Below are 14,762 nucleotides of genomic sequence, written 5' to 3'. Positions count from 1 at the left end.
GTTTGGATCGCATACTGGATCGCTCGTGTCAAATCCACAGCACCCCCGACAAGCCAGCCAATCACACCAACAGAGAATGCTGGGTGTTCAAGCAGGCCGGCAAATTAAATGCCGAAAACAAGGACAAGGGGCTGCCTAGTGATGACGAGGAGGAGCCCCGGCCGTCGAACACGGGAGGACAGAAGGGTTTTCCTCCACAAGTGAAGACGGTGAACATGATATACGCAACCCACATTCCCAAGAGGGAGTGGAAGCGTGCACTAAGGGACGTCTATGTGATGGAGCCCGTCGCCCCAAAGTTCAACACATGGCCTGCTTTCCCGATCACCTTTGAACACAGGGACCACCCCACTAGTATCCGTCATGGCGGATCCACCGCACTAGTCCTATACCCCATCATCGATGGATTTCACCTCACTCGAGTCCTTATGGACGGCGGCAGCAGCCTGAACCTGCTCTATCAGGATACAGTGCGAAAAATGGGCATCGATCCCTTGAGGATCAAACCCACCAAGACTGCCTTTACGGGTGTCATCCCAGGTGTAGAGGCCCATTGCACGGGCTCAATCACCCTGGAAGTGGTCTTCGGATCACCGGACAACTTCCGAAGCGAGGAGTTAATCTTCGACATCGTCCCGTTTCGCAGTGGCTATCATGCACTGCTCGGACGAACTGCATTTGCAAAATTCAATGCAGTACCGCATTACGCATACCTCAAACTCAAGATGCCAGGACCTCAGGGGGTCATAACAGTGAATGGAAATACAGAACGCTCGCTCCGCACGGAAGAGCACACTGCGGCCCTCGTAGCAGAAGCACAAGAAGCCTTTCAAGGCAAACCATTAATTCGGCGATACAGCCCCCGAACACCTTCAAGCGTGTCCAGAGTAAACTGCAACAGGATCGCCTGGCACGTTCAGAGCTCGCCTAGCAATTCGGCCCCCGTCCCAGTCCCAGTCAAGCAACGAAATCCGTGTCGCGCGTGCATAATTACGCACTGAAAATACCATGGACATAGGCGGGGGCACGATCAGGGCACGCCCCGCAATGCGGCTTAACCGCCCTAGGGGCTATATATCTTTATCATTTCTTTTCTCTTTCAGGGCCTAACTCTCTGGAAGCCCTTTCCGGCAGTATGATTGCCGGACACATTACGGGAAGGAACAACCAAGGCGGCAAGAAGCTAAGATGTACACGGGAACCCCCAGGTGGTCTCTAATAATAATACCCGCTTTCTATTATCCATACGCAGCTTGCCCTTGGATAGGACATTTTGAATAGTCCTACGTTCTGCTTATTGCACTACCTGTACCATTACGCTTCGCTGTATTATTTAAATAACAATGCATAGCATTAGTCTATTATTGCATTTTAATCTTTTTTTCTCTCTTATATGTCCATTCACGACAATCCGCACCCGTACGTTCAGGTACGGTCAGTACGCCAGGGGCTTTCGTTTACCCCATAATATGTCTCAAGAAGTTCGAACACTTTCGACATTGCGGCACCCCGAACTTATAGCATTATATGCATCAGCTCCGAATCATGTCTTTGGTCAAATGTTGGGTTTGCCCGGCTCCCATGCTTTGGTACCTTACGTTCCGCTATATCGGCTAAGGTAGCGGTGGGAGAACTACTGCGATTGTGTCCCGGTTCTTCCGGACGAGCACCTCAGTAGAGAAAGCCGAAAACTGATTGTCATTATAAGGCGAGAGACTGGTCGCTGTTCGAGAGGTCTCAAGTCCTTATAGACTTTTTCTGCTTCAGGCGAGGAGTCGTCCTTGTCCGGCTTAGGCGTGTATAGTGCCCCAAATTCGGCCTTCCGAATACCAGGGGCTTCGCCAAAATTTAAAATTGTAGACTTCTATGGCTAAGTGAGAGTGATAAAGCATTATAGTCCGATTGCCTGGTTCGTTGCACTGAACACCTCCCTTGAAGGACCCAAAATTAGGGTAAAGAGTGCTCAGGTTTATCCCGAACACCCCAGTACTAGTTACATGGGGGCAGAAGCCGACGACTGGCCAACTCTCAGATTTTGTAAACGGCCACACAGAAGGTAATATTTTAAATTAAAAAGCATTGCATAGCGCAGATGAACTTGTTTCATATTATAGGATCACACGAGCATGTTCATTCAAAAATTACATCCTTGGGACATTCATCCGCCACTAGGCGGGAACCCTTCAGGACACTCTCATAATAATTTTCGGGGCAGCGATGCTCCTTGCCCTCCGGCGGCCCCTCCTTCACAAGCTTCACGGCGTCTAGCTTCGCCCAGTGCACCTTCACCCGGGCAAAAGCCCTGCGCGCGCCCTCGATGCAGACGGACCGCTTTATGACTTCAAGCCATGGGCAGGCATCCACAAGCCGCCTCACCAGACCAAAGTAGCTGCCGGGCAGGGGCTCGCTGGGCCACATCCGGACTATAAGGCCCTTCATGGCCTGTTCGGCCGCCTTGAGAAGCTTGACCAATTGCTTCAGCTGGTCGCTCAAGGGCACCGGGTGTTCGGTCCCAGTATACTGAGACCAGAACAACTTCTCCGTCAAGCTCCCCTCCTCAACTCGGTAAAACTCTGTGACATCCAGTACACTGCGGGGAAGATATGCAAACGCTTTTGGAGAGCTCCGAACTCGGGTAAGAAAAAGGAAAGTCTCCTTCACAAGCTTGCTTTGCATAATGAATTCCTTACCCGCTGCTATCTTCTTCACCGTGTCAATCTCCTGGAGGGCCTTGTGGGCTTCGGCCTTGGCGCTCCGGATGCTTTCAAGCGCCTGCGCGAGCTCAGACTCTCGCGTCTTAGAGTCAAGCTCCAAGGACTCATGCTTTTTGGCGAGAGCCTCGAGCTCTTGCTGCACCTCGCCTACTCGGGTTTCTCACTTCTCCCATTCAATGTGCTCCTTGTCCGCTTTGTCTTCGGCCTCAGATAGCGCCTTCCTCAGGGTTGCCACTTCGATCGTGGCCCCTGGCAAATCCATGATGATCCTATTACTTTACACCCGAATTTCTTTCTAACTATATAGACAGGGGTATTTCTTACCTTTGCTCTCCTCGAGCTGCCTCTTGGTAAGGCCGAGCTCATCCTCGAACCGCTTCAGGTCCTGCTTCAGCGCAGAGACCTCCGCAGTACGTGCGGCAGCGGCCAGCAGTGAAGCCTGCACATACACATAGACATTTTTCTGATTAGACTCATGAGTTATCATTTGATCCTCTATTCGGCCTTTCTTCTCGAACACCGAACAGAACATCAGGGGCTACTATCTATGCGGTAATATTTTCTTATATATATTTTGATTGCTGACCTCAAAGCATGTTAGGAGGCTGGCACAAGCTTCGGTCAACCCATTTTTGGCGGAGTGAACCTTCTCGGTCACCGCACTCATGATAGTACGGTGCTCTTCGTCGATGGAAGCGCTGTGAAGCGCTTCCAGCAAGTTGTCCGGTGCCTCTGGATAGACAGAGGACACCGACACGGGTGGTTGGCCCCCCTTAACGGGGACCGCCTGCCGGAGTTCGGAACCATCAAAGATTCCGGTGCAGTGTTCGGCTGGGGGCCGAACCTGGAGCCCACGGGAGTCCGGCTCCCTTTGCGCCCAGGGTCCGAAAGGTCGCCTCGAGGCGCCCCCAGGACTGCTCCCCCTTGGCCCGGTGCCTGTTGATACAACACCTCGACGTTGTCCATAGGGCAAGGGGTGGAGGCGGTCGGAAGAGAACCGATGTTCATATCCGACGAGTCCAATGAACCGCTAGACGACGTCGAGATGAGCTAGGGACGGACTGCATAATCATGTTCCGCATGAGGAGAAGCAGTGCAGTAAAACATACCATGAATTACTATGGTGTCCGGACACTTACAACTTCGCCAGGGGCTTGACCCTGGGTAGCCACTCGTCGCCGCTGTCGGCGGCCGTCATGGAACAGTCCGGAGCATGGGTCCTTCCCTTCTTGGACCCTTCGGCCTCCCCGGTTGGGTCGGCCTTCCTTTTCTTGTCTCCCCCGGCTGGAGGGGGGAACTTTCCTCTTCCTCCTCCTCGTTTTCGTGGGAGGAGGGCGCGTCGGAGTTATCGGACGATGAGTCTGATACAACCTTACGCCGGAGACCCTTTCGGGTCCCCGCGGCCTTCTTCTTGGCATTCTTCACCGGCACCTTGTAAGGTGCCGGAACCAGCATCTCCGTCAGGAGAGCATCTACAGGATCTTCCGGTAGGGGGCCGGGGCAATCGATCTGCTCCGCTCTCTTCACCCAGTTCTGTCAAAGGCGTGGAAGGCTTAGATCCCGCACATGATTAAACTGGGGCAAATGGATACCTTGTGAAATATAAAAACTTACCGGATTGCCGCGGCACTTTGCGCTGAGTCCGCGGTCCTCGGTGAGGGAAGGAGGTACCTCGGCGCCCTTGAACAGCACCCTCCAGACATCCTCGTGCGTCGTGTCATAGAGCTCTCGCAGCGTCTGGTGCTTGGCCGGGTTGAACTCCCACAAATTGAATGCTCGTCGTTGGCACGGGAGAATCCGGCGGAAGAGCATGACCTGAACCACGTTGACGAGCTTGATTTTCTTGCTCATCATGTTCTTGATGCAGGTCTGGAGTCCGGTCAGCTCTACCGAAGAACACCAGGACAGGCCCTTCTCTTTCCAAGAGGTAAGCCGTGTGGGGATTCCGGATCGAAATTCGGGGGCCGCCGCCCAGTTGGTGTCGCGCGGCTCGGTGATGTAGAACCACCCCGATTGCCACCCCTTTATGGTCTCCACATAGGAGCCTTCGAGCCAGGTGGCATTAGGCATCTTGCCCACCACGGCGCCTCCAGACTTCGCTTGCTGGCCGACCACCACCTTCGGTTTGACACTGAAGGTCTTCAGCCATAGGCCGAAATGGGGCTTGATGTGGAGGAAGGCCTCGCACACGACAATAAACGTCGAGATGTTGAGGATAAAATTGGGGGCCAGATCATGAAAATCGAGCCCATAGTAGAACATGAGCCCGCGGACAAACGGGTGGAGTGGAAATCCCAGTCCGCGGACAAAATGGGTAAGAAAAACTACCCTCTCATGGGGTTCGGGCGTTGGGATTATCTGCCTCGCATCTGGCAGCCGGTGCGCGATATCCGCGGCCAGATATCCAGCTTCCCGTAACTTTTTGATGTTCTCCTGCATGACGGAGGAGACCATCCACTTGCCTCCTGCTCCGGACATGCTTGGAGTTGTTTGAGAAGAAGAACGCGAGCTTGGGCGCTAGAGCTCGAGTGTGCGGGAATGGGTAAGCAAGGAGGAAGAAGGCGTGGGTGAAAAGAGTGAATCTTCGTCCCTTTATAAGGGCGGAGGAGGCGATGCGCCTCCCCACTTGCCTGGTAAAATCGCTTATTCCCCTAGCGCCATAATTGATGGCGCGGTTGGGTTACCCACGTCCGTATCAATGAGAATCCCGTAATGAGGGGAACACGATCTCTGCTTTGACAAGACGTGTCAAGAAAACCACCTCGCGATATGTGCGGTGCTGGTTGAGAAAAACGGTTCGAATAATGACCGGGCCATGGCGTGATGTCATGTTGTCAAAACATGTCAGTAGATTAGATTTTTGGAAATATTATTCTCTCTGCGGTTGTATGTGGAACTTGTTTTGCAGAACTGGAACTATTCTGGTGTTCAAAATCTTCTATGGAGTATTCGGAGGAGGAACCCGCCTTGCAAGGCCGAAGACAATATTGTGCACCGGACTCGTCGTCATTGAAGCCTGGTTCAGGGGCTACTGAGGGAGTCCTGGATTAGGGGGTCTCCGGACAGCCAGACTATATCCATTGGCCGGACTGTTGGACTATGAAGATAAAAGATTGAAGACTTCGTCCTGTGTCCGGATGGAACTCTCCTTGGCGTGGAAGGCAAGCTAGGCAATACGGATATGTAGATCTCCTCCCTTGTAACTGATCTTGTGTAACCCTAGCCCCCTCCGGTGTCTATATAAACCGGAGGGTTTAGTCCGTAGGACAACAAACAATCATACCATAGGCTAGCTTCTAGGGTTTAGCCTCTACGATCTCGTGGTAGGTCAACTCTTGTAATACTCATATCATCAAGAACAATCAAGCAGGACATAGGGTATTACCTCCATCAAGAGGGCCCGAACCTGGGTAAACATCGTGTCCCCTGCCTCCTGTTACCATCCACCTTAGACGCATAGTTCGGGACCCCCTACCCGAGATCCGCCGGTTTTGACACTGACACCCCCCTTCCTAGTAGGAGTAGGAAAAGAAGGAAGAGGGAGAGAGAGGGAAGGAAAGGGGGGAGGGCCCCCACCCAATTCGGATTGGGCTTGGGGGGCGCGCCCTCCACCTGGCCGCCTCCTCCTCTCTCCCACTAAGGCCCAATAAGGCCCATTGACTCCCCGGGGGGTTCCTACAAATTCTATGAAGATCTTTATTGGTCAAACCGCATAACAACATACGTTGTTCTCTTTGTCATCGGTATGTTACTTGCCCGAGATTCGATCGTCGGTATCTCAATACCTAGTTCAATCTCGTTACCGGCAAGTCTCTTTACTCGTTCCGTAATGAAACATCCCGCAACTAACTCATTAGTCACATTGCTTGCAAGGCTTGTAGGGATGTGCATTACCGAGAGGGCCCAGAGATACCTCTCCGATACACGGAGTGAAAAATCCTAATATTGATCTATGCCAACTCAACAAACACCATCGGAGACACCTGTAGAGCATCTTTATAGTCACCCGGTTACGTTGTGACATTTAATAGCACACTAAGTGTTCCTCCGATATTCGGGAGTTGCATAATCTCATAGTCATAGGAACATGTATAAGTTATGGAGAAAGCAATAGCAATAAACTAAACGATCATAGTGCTAAGCTAACGGATGGGTCAAGTCATCACATCATTCTCTAATGATGTGATCCCGTTCATCAAATGACAACTCATGTCTATGGTTAGGAAACTTAACCATCTTTGATTAACGAGCTAGTCAAGTAGAGGCATACTAGTGACACTCTGTTTGTCTATGTATTCACACATGTACTAAGTTTCCGGTTAATACAATTCTAGCATGAATAATAAACATTTACCATGATATAAGGAAATATAAATAACAACTTTATTATTGCCTCTAGGGCATATTTCCTTCAGCGAGGGGCCAAGCCTCGCGAGGTGGGCGATGCCAAGACCTCCTTGGGGGGCGGCCTCACTAGGCTGGCTGCCGAGGAGCGAAGATATCTATGCAGGGCGCACCTCGCGAGGCTCACATGACGTGAGCCATGGCGGCCAAGGCCAGGCGAGCGCCAGCGGGCGCAGTGTACTAGTTTCCTCTTTGGTGCTAAGGAGGCAAGCGCAGGCATGGAGTCCTGAGGAATCAAGCAAAGGTTTCCATATTGGTGCAACAAGACCAAGACCGCTAGGACGGCAGGACAAAGGTCATCGAGAAGCCCACGGCAGCGTCACTACCACAGCCTTTTGCAGGCGAAGACCACTTTTGTCGGGATAACTTGTACTAGTTGTCTCCCTTCGAAATTGGCCGTTGTGGGATCCCTTCCCGCCTAACATTTGGGAAGAGGACCAAGGCCACTATAAATAGGACTTAGCCACCACCATAGGGGGGATTATTCAGACCACCTTCTCACCCACCAGCTAGTTGAGCTCAAGAACACCACACCTCCTGAGGCTGTTCAAAATCAGAACTACATGCAACCACCAGCACCACCACCACCACCAGGTCGTCCTCATGCATATCATCGCAACGGTAGGGCTGCACCACCACCTGAGGTACGAGATCATGACCATCTACCTAAACTGAAATTGAGTATTCCACCATTTGAGGGTAGATATGTTCCAGATATATATCTTACTTGGGAGTTAGAAACTGAACAACGTTTTACATGTTTACAATATCCCGAGGAGAGACGTGTTCCTACTGCTGTTTGTGCTTTCACTAGTTTTGCATGTGTTTGGTGGTCTAAACATTGTAGATTATATCCTATTCCAGCTACTTGGGCTGCTTTGAAAAATGCTATGCGTACTAGCTGGGTTCCACCATATTATCAACGTGAATTGCTTCAAAATTGCAGCGTTTGAGACAAGGAAAAAAATCTTTAGAAGAATATTATCAGGAATTACAAACTGGTATGATTAGATGTGGTATTGTTGAGGATAATGAAGCTATGCTTGCACGTTTTATGGGTGGATTAAATAAAGAGATTCAGACCATTCTAGAGTATAGGGAATATAATAATATCACTTGTTTATTCCATCTTGCTTGCATAGCTGAACGTGAAGTGCACGATCGACAGGCATTGGCGCGAACTAACTTTTCTGCAGGTCGACCTTCATCACGGACACTGTGCATCCTCTACTTCCACACATTCTGATGCACCGGCGCCTCTGTCGGCTGCCGCCGCCAACCATGATACAAGAAAGCGGGTACAACCACCACTATCTGCCAAGAGCACACCTTTTGGGCCTGCACAGAGCTCTTCTTCATCCATGGCATCAACAGGGAAAACGCATGATATTATTTGTCATTGTTGCAAGGGCAGAGGTCATTATGCGAGAGAATGCCCATCTAAGCGTGTGATGATTGTTACTGAGGATGGTGGGTATGATTTTGCTAATGACTATGATGAGGAGACTTTGGCTCTTATACAAGTGAAGAACACAGTGGAGATGATTCTGATCATGAGACATAATACATGGCTGCTAAAGATGCTGACAGGCATGAATGTTTAGTTGCAAAACGTGTTTTGAGTGTGCAGATTACACAAGCTGAGCAAAATCAGAGGCATAATTTGTTCCATACAAAGGGAGTTGTGAAGGAACATTCTGTTCGCGTCATCATAGATGGAGGGAGCTGCAACAACTTGGCTAGCATGGAGATGGTGGAGAAGCTATCTCTCACCACAAGACCACATCCTTACTACATCCAATGGTTCAACAACAGCGGCAAGGTGCAGGTAACACGCACTGTTCGTGTGCTTTTAGTATCTCTACCTATGCTGATTATGTTGATTGTGATGTGGTACCTATGCAAGCATGTTCCTTATTACTTGGTAGACCATGGCAATTTGATAAAAATTCTATACACCATGGTAGAAACAATCAGTATACTCTTGTTCATAAGGACAAAAATATTAATTTGCTTCCTATGACTCCTGATTCCATTTTGAATGATGACATTAATAGAGCTAATAAAGCAAAATAGGTGAAAACTAAGAGTGAAAATCAGATTGTGGCGAAAGAATTTGAGCAACAAATGAATCCTAATAATAAACCATCTAGTGTTACTTCTGAAATTAAATTGAAAAGTGCATGTTTACTTGCCACCAAACCCGATATTGATGATCTAGATTTCAGCAAATCTATTTTCTATGCTTTTGTGTGCAAAGAGGCGTTATTTTCTTTCGAGGATGTACCTTCCTCTTTGCTTATTGCTGTCACTAACATTTTGTAGGAGTTCATTGACGTCTTTCCACAAGACGTGCCACTAGGATTACCACCTATTCGAGGGATTGAGCATCAGATTGACTTAATTCCCGGTGCTTCGCTGCCTAACCGTGCGCCATACCATACCAATCCAGAGGAGACGAAGGAGATTATGCGTCAAGTACAGGAGCTGCTCGACAAAGGTTATATATGCGAATCTCTTAGTCCTTGTGTTGTTCCTATTATACTAGTGCCAAAAAAGGATGGTACGTCGCGTATGTGTGTTGATTGTAGAGGCATTAATAATATTACTATTCGTTATCGTCATCCTATTCCTAGGCTAGATGACATGCTTGATGAATTGCGTGGCTCTACAATATTCTCCAAAGTTGATTTGCGTCGTGGATACCATCAAATTCGTATGAAATTGGGAGATGAATGGAAAACAACATTTAAAACTAAGTTTGGATTATATGAGTGGTTAGTCATGCCTTTTGGGTTAACTAATGCACCTAGTAATTTCATGAGATTAATGAACGAAGTTTTACGTGCTTTCATTGGACGATTTGTGGTAGTCTATTTTGATGATATACTGATTTATACCAGATCTTTGGAGGAACATTTGGAACATTTACGTGTTGTTTTTATTGCTTTACGTGATGCACGTTTGTTTGGTAACCTTGGGAAGTGCACCTTCTGAAATGACCGAGTATCTTTTCTTGGCTATGTTGTTACTCCACAGGGAATTGAAGTTGATAAAGCCAAGATTGAAGCTATTGAGAGTTGGCGGCAACCCTAAACGGTCACACAAGTGAGGAGTTTTCTTGGCCTCGCTGGATTCTATAGGTGTTTTGTGAGAGATTTCAGCACCATTGATGCACCTCTCAATGAGCTTACAAAGAAGGATGTACCTTTTGTTTGGGGTACCGCACAGGAAGAAGCATTCACAGTATTGAAAGATAAGTTGACACATGCTCCTTTACTTCAACTATCGGCGTTCTGGGACCGGGGGTGCCCAAACTTGCCTGACTGCGGCCCGTGGTGTGGCTCCATCGACGGCCTGGTATGGCCCAGTTCGGCAGTAACAGGGGCCAAGCCTCGCGAGGCGGGCGACGCCAAGACCTCCCTGGGGGCGGCCTCACTAGGATGGCTCCCTTGGAGCGAAGATATCTATGCAGGGCGCACCTCGTGAGGCTCAGATGACGTGAGCCATGACGACCAAGGCCAGGCGGGCGCCAGCAGGCGCGGTGTACTAGTTTCCTCTTTGGTGCTAAGGAGGCAAGCGCAGGCGCGGAGTCCCGAGGAAGCATGCAAAGGTTTCCATATTGGTGCAACAGGACCAATACCGGCGAGAGGGAGGTAATCGCGGAGCCCACGGCAGCGTCACTACGAGAGCCTTTTGCAGGCGAAGACTACTTTTGTCAGGATAACTTGTACTAGTTGTCTCCCTTCGAAATTGGCCGTTGTGGGATCCCTTCCCGCCTAACATTTGGGAAGAGGACCAAGGCCACTATAAATAGGACTTAGCCACCACCATAGGGGGATCATTCACACCACCTTCTCACCCACCAACTAGTTGAGCTCAAGAATACCACACCTCCTGAGGCCGTTCATCCACTGTACTAGTTAATCCTCAGCCCCTTGAGGCAATCCACCACAAAGATGGAGTAGGGTATTACACCGTAAGGTGGCCCGAACCAGGATAAATATCTGTGTCTCTCGTTCTTTTGGTTCGTCGAGTCAAGCTGTGGAATCGTTGGGCCGGCAGTCGGGGAGTAGGAGTTCTTCGTACGCACCCCAGTGTTCGAACCTCTCAACGGTCTGCGGAGCCCTGAATCCAACATTTGGTGCGTCAGGCGTGCACGAAGGCGCTGTGGGGCTCCGGGCCTTCGCCCCCGCCTTGTGGCAAGTACGGTGGCCGCGCAAGTTCAAGCCAGAGATGCCACCTTGCTACGACAGCGTGGCAGACCCGACGAGCTTCCTCTGAGCATATGAGGAGGCCGTCTGGGCGGAAGGCGTCGACGACAAGGTCATGGCTAATTGGTTCCCCATGGCCCTCACGGGTGTACCGCGCGCCTGGCTTCTCAGTCTGCTGGAGTCTTCTGTGGCCTCTTGGGAGGAGCTGCGAGGCCTCTTCATCGCGCACTTTCCGGCACCGCCGCCCCACGCCGTCGCAGCCCTCCTTAGTGGTTCTCAGGTGCCTCCCTCGGACCGCCATATCAAGCAGTTATTTCGTCAAGCAGGTGCCGCATGCGTGCGACAGGGAGCTCCCCTAGGGTGGGCGGCACCTGAGGCCGACCTCACCTTCGACTCGAAAGACCATCCAATGACCACCGCGGGCGCGGGTGCGCTCCTAATGCTCTGCACCCCCACCATCTGTAACGTGGCGGTAAGCAAGACCCTCATCGACGGCGGGGCCGGGCTCAATGTGCTCTCCGTGGAAGCTTTTGGCTTGCTCCACATGTCACATGGCCGGCTCCGCCCCAGCAAGCCGTTCTCCAGGGTCGTCGATGGCTCCACCAGCCCCCTGGGGCAAATCCGCCTCCCCGTCACCTTCAGTACCCGCGACAACTACCGCACCGAGCTTATCGACTTTGACATCGCCCGTATCGGTCTCCCGTACAACGCCATCCTCGGGTACCCGGCCTTAGCCAACTTCATGGTAGAGACCCACCCCGCCTACAACATCATGAAGATGCCAGGGAGCAGCGGCGTCCTCACCGTGGCCGGGGACACCAAGGAGGCACTAACGGCTCTCAATCTCGCCTTTAGGGTCACGCTGCCGCGCCGTCGGAAGCAGGAGAGGTCCTAGAGGCCCCGGGGGCTACTCTGGCGAAGAAGCAGTTGTTCTCTCGGGACCGGGCCAAGATGAAGCAGGTGTCGGTCGACCAAGATGAGGCATCAGGAGCCACCTTCACCATAGGCGCCAAACTCGCCCAGACCAAGAAAATGCGTTGGTCGATTTCTTGCGCGCGAACAAGGAGGTGTTCGCATGGGAGCCCAAGGACCTGGCCGGAGTCCCAAGGGGGGTAATTGAGCATCACCTCAATGTATGCCCCAATGTACGCCCGGTGAAGCAGAAGGCACGGTGGCAGTCCATAGAGAAGCAGTCGTTCATTGTCCAAGAAACCCGCAAGCTACAAGACGCTGGTGTCATTCGGGAGGTGCGATACCCGGAATGGCTGGCGAACCCCGTCATGGTCCCTAAGAAAGGCGGGAAGGAACGCATGTGCGTCGACTTCACCAATCTCAACAAGGCATTCCCTCAAGACCCCTTCCCGCTACCGCGCATCGACCAGATCGTCGACTCCACTGCCGAATGCGACTTGTTGTGCTTCCTGGACACATTCTCAGGGTATCACCAAATCAAGATGGCAGTGCAAGATGTCGAAAAGACGGCCTTCCTGACCCCGTGCGGGGTGTACTTCTACACCTGCATTCCCTTTGGGTTGTGTAACACTGGGGCGACCTTCCAACGGCTCATGCACATCGCCCTGGGCCAGCAGCTCGAGAGAAACGCTGAGGCCTATGTCGACGACATAGTGGTGAAATCTCGGGAGGCAAGGACCCTCATTCAGGACTTGGAAGAGACGTTCGCTAGCCTGTGTAGGGTGGACTTGCACCTCAACCCGGAGAAATGCGTGTTTGGCGTCCCCTCCGGCAAGTAGTTCGGCTTTCTGGTATCACACAAGGGGATCGAGGCAAACCCGGAGAAGGTTAAGGCAATAGAAAGGATGAGCCCGCCACAGACCCTCAAGGAAATGCAGAAGCTGGTGAGCTGCGTGACCGCGCTAGGACACTTCATCTCCAAGCTGGGGGAGCGCGCCCTCCCATTCTTTAAGCTGATGAAGAAGAAGTGGCCGTTCGAGTGGACTCCAGAGGCCGATGCTGCATTCCAAGATCTCAAGAGATACCTCACCAGCCCGTCGGTGATGGTAGCGCTGCGCCCACTCGAGCCCCTGGTGCTCTACCTGGCCGCCACACCGCACTCAGCCAGCGTGGCCCTGGTGGCTGTCAGGAAGGAGCACCAGTCCAGGGGCCTGCCACACGACTTCGTGCCCTCGGTCACGACGGTGTAGCCTCAAGGCGACACTCCTGAGGACCTGGCAGCACCAACAGGCAACCAAGCCCCTGAGGTCCGCCAGCCTCAGGAGGTGTCTCAGCCACAGGAAGTATCGGCCTGCACCGACGATCCTGCCCTCGTCGAGCACCCGGTTTACTTCATCAGCACGGTGCTGCGGGACGCACGAGCACGCTACCCCATGCCACAGAAGCTCTTGCTCGCGCTCCTCCTCGCCTCGCGCAAGCTACGCCACTACTTCCAAGGACACCCCATCAAGGTCGTTTCGGCCTACCCACTAGAGAGGGTAATCCAGAGCCCCAATGCCGCAGGTCGGGTCGCCGAATGGAACATCGAACTGCAGGCATTTCAGCTGGAGTTCAGCACCACCAGGGTCATCAAGGGGGCTACGCTCGCGGACTTCGTGGCAGAATGGACCGATGCCCCAGGACCAGAGCAGGTGAGGACCGAACGCTCTCACCAGGGGATGAAGCACCAGACGGCTGGGTCATGTACTTTGATGGCGCCTTCGCTCGACAGGGCGCGGGGGCTGGAGCCATGCTCATTTCGCCTACTCAAGACTAGCTCTACTACGCCATGCAACTTTGCTTCCAACACGGCGAAAAGGTCTCCAACAACATCGTGGAGTACGAAGGCTTGATCGCCGGCCTCAAAGTCATAGCCGCTTTGGGCGTCAAGCGCCTCACTGTCAAGGGTGACTCTCAGCTCCTCGTTAACTTCTCCAACAAAGTGTACAAGCCGAAGGATGAACACATGGAGGCATACTTGGTGGAGGAACGCAAGATGGAGAAGCAATTTCTGGGCCTGGAGCTGCAGCACGTGCCCCGTGGCACGAACAAGGAAGCCAACGATATCGCCAAGAGGGCATCTAGGCGCCAACCACAGGAATCTGGTGTCTTCAAAGAATGGCTCTTCAAGGCCCTCAGCAGCCCCTCCTGTTGCGGAGCCGGCGTTGCCTCGGGAGGAGCTCCCACCAGCACCAACCTCTGGAGCTCCAGCCTGCGGCCCGACCTCAGGAGCGCGCTTGCTCCTTGCACTCGAGCCTCAGGAGGGGTGCTAGAGTGAAGAATTCAAGGCGTACCTGCTTCAGGGGACCCTTCTGGAGAAGGAAGAAGACGCCGAACACATAGCTCGGCAGGCCACACCCTACTCATTCGGGACGGTGAGCTTTACTGAAAACGACCAAACGATGTTTCCTTGCGATGCATCTCCAGGGAGCAGGGGCACGAGATGTTAGCCGACATACACAGCGCAGACTGCGGGCAT

Source organism: Triticum urartu, chromosome 1, assembly GCF_003073215.2.
Source record: "Triticum urartu cultivar G1812 chromosome 1, Tu2.1, whole genome shotgun sequence".
In the NCBI taxonomy this organism is placed as follows: Eukaryota; Viridiplantae; Streptophyta; class Magnoliopsida; order Poales; family Poaceae; genus Triticum; species Triticum urartu.
Note: the sequence above shows the minus strand (reverse complement) of the source record.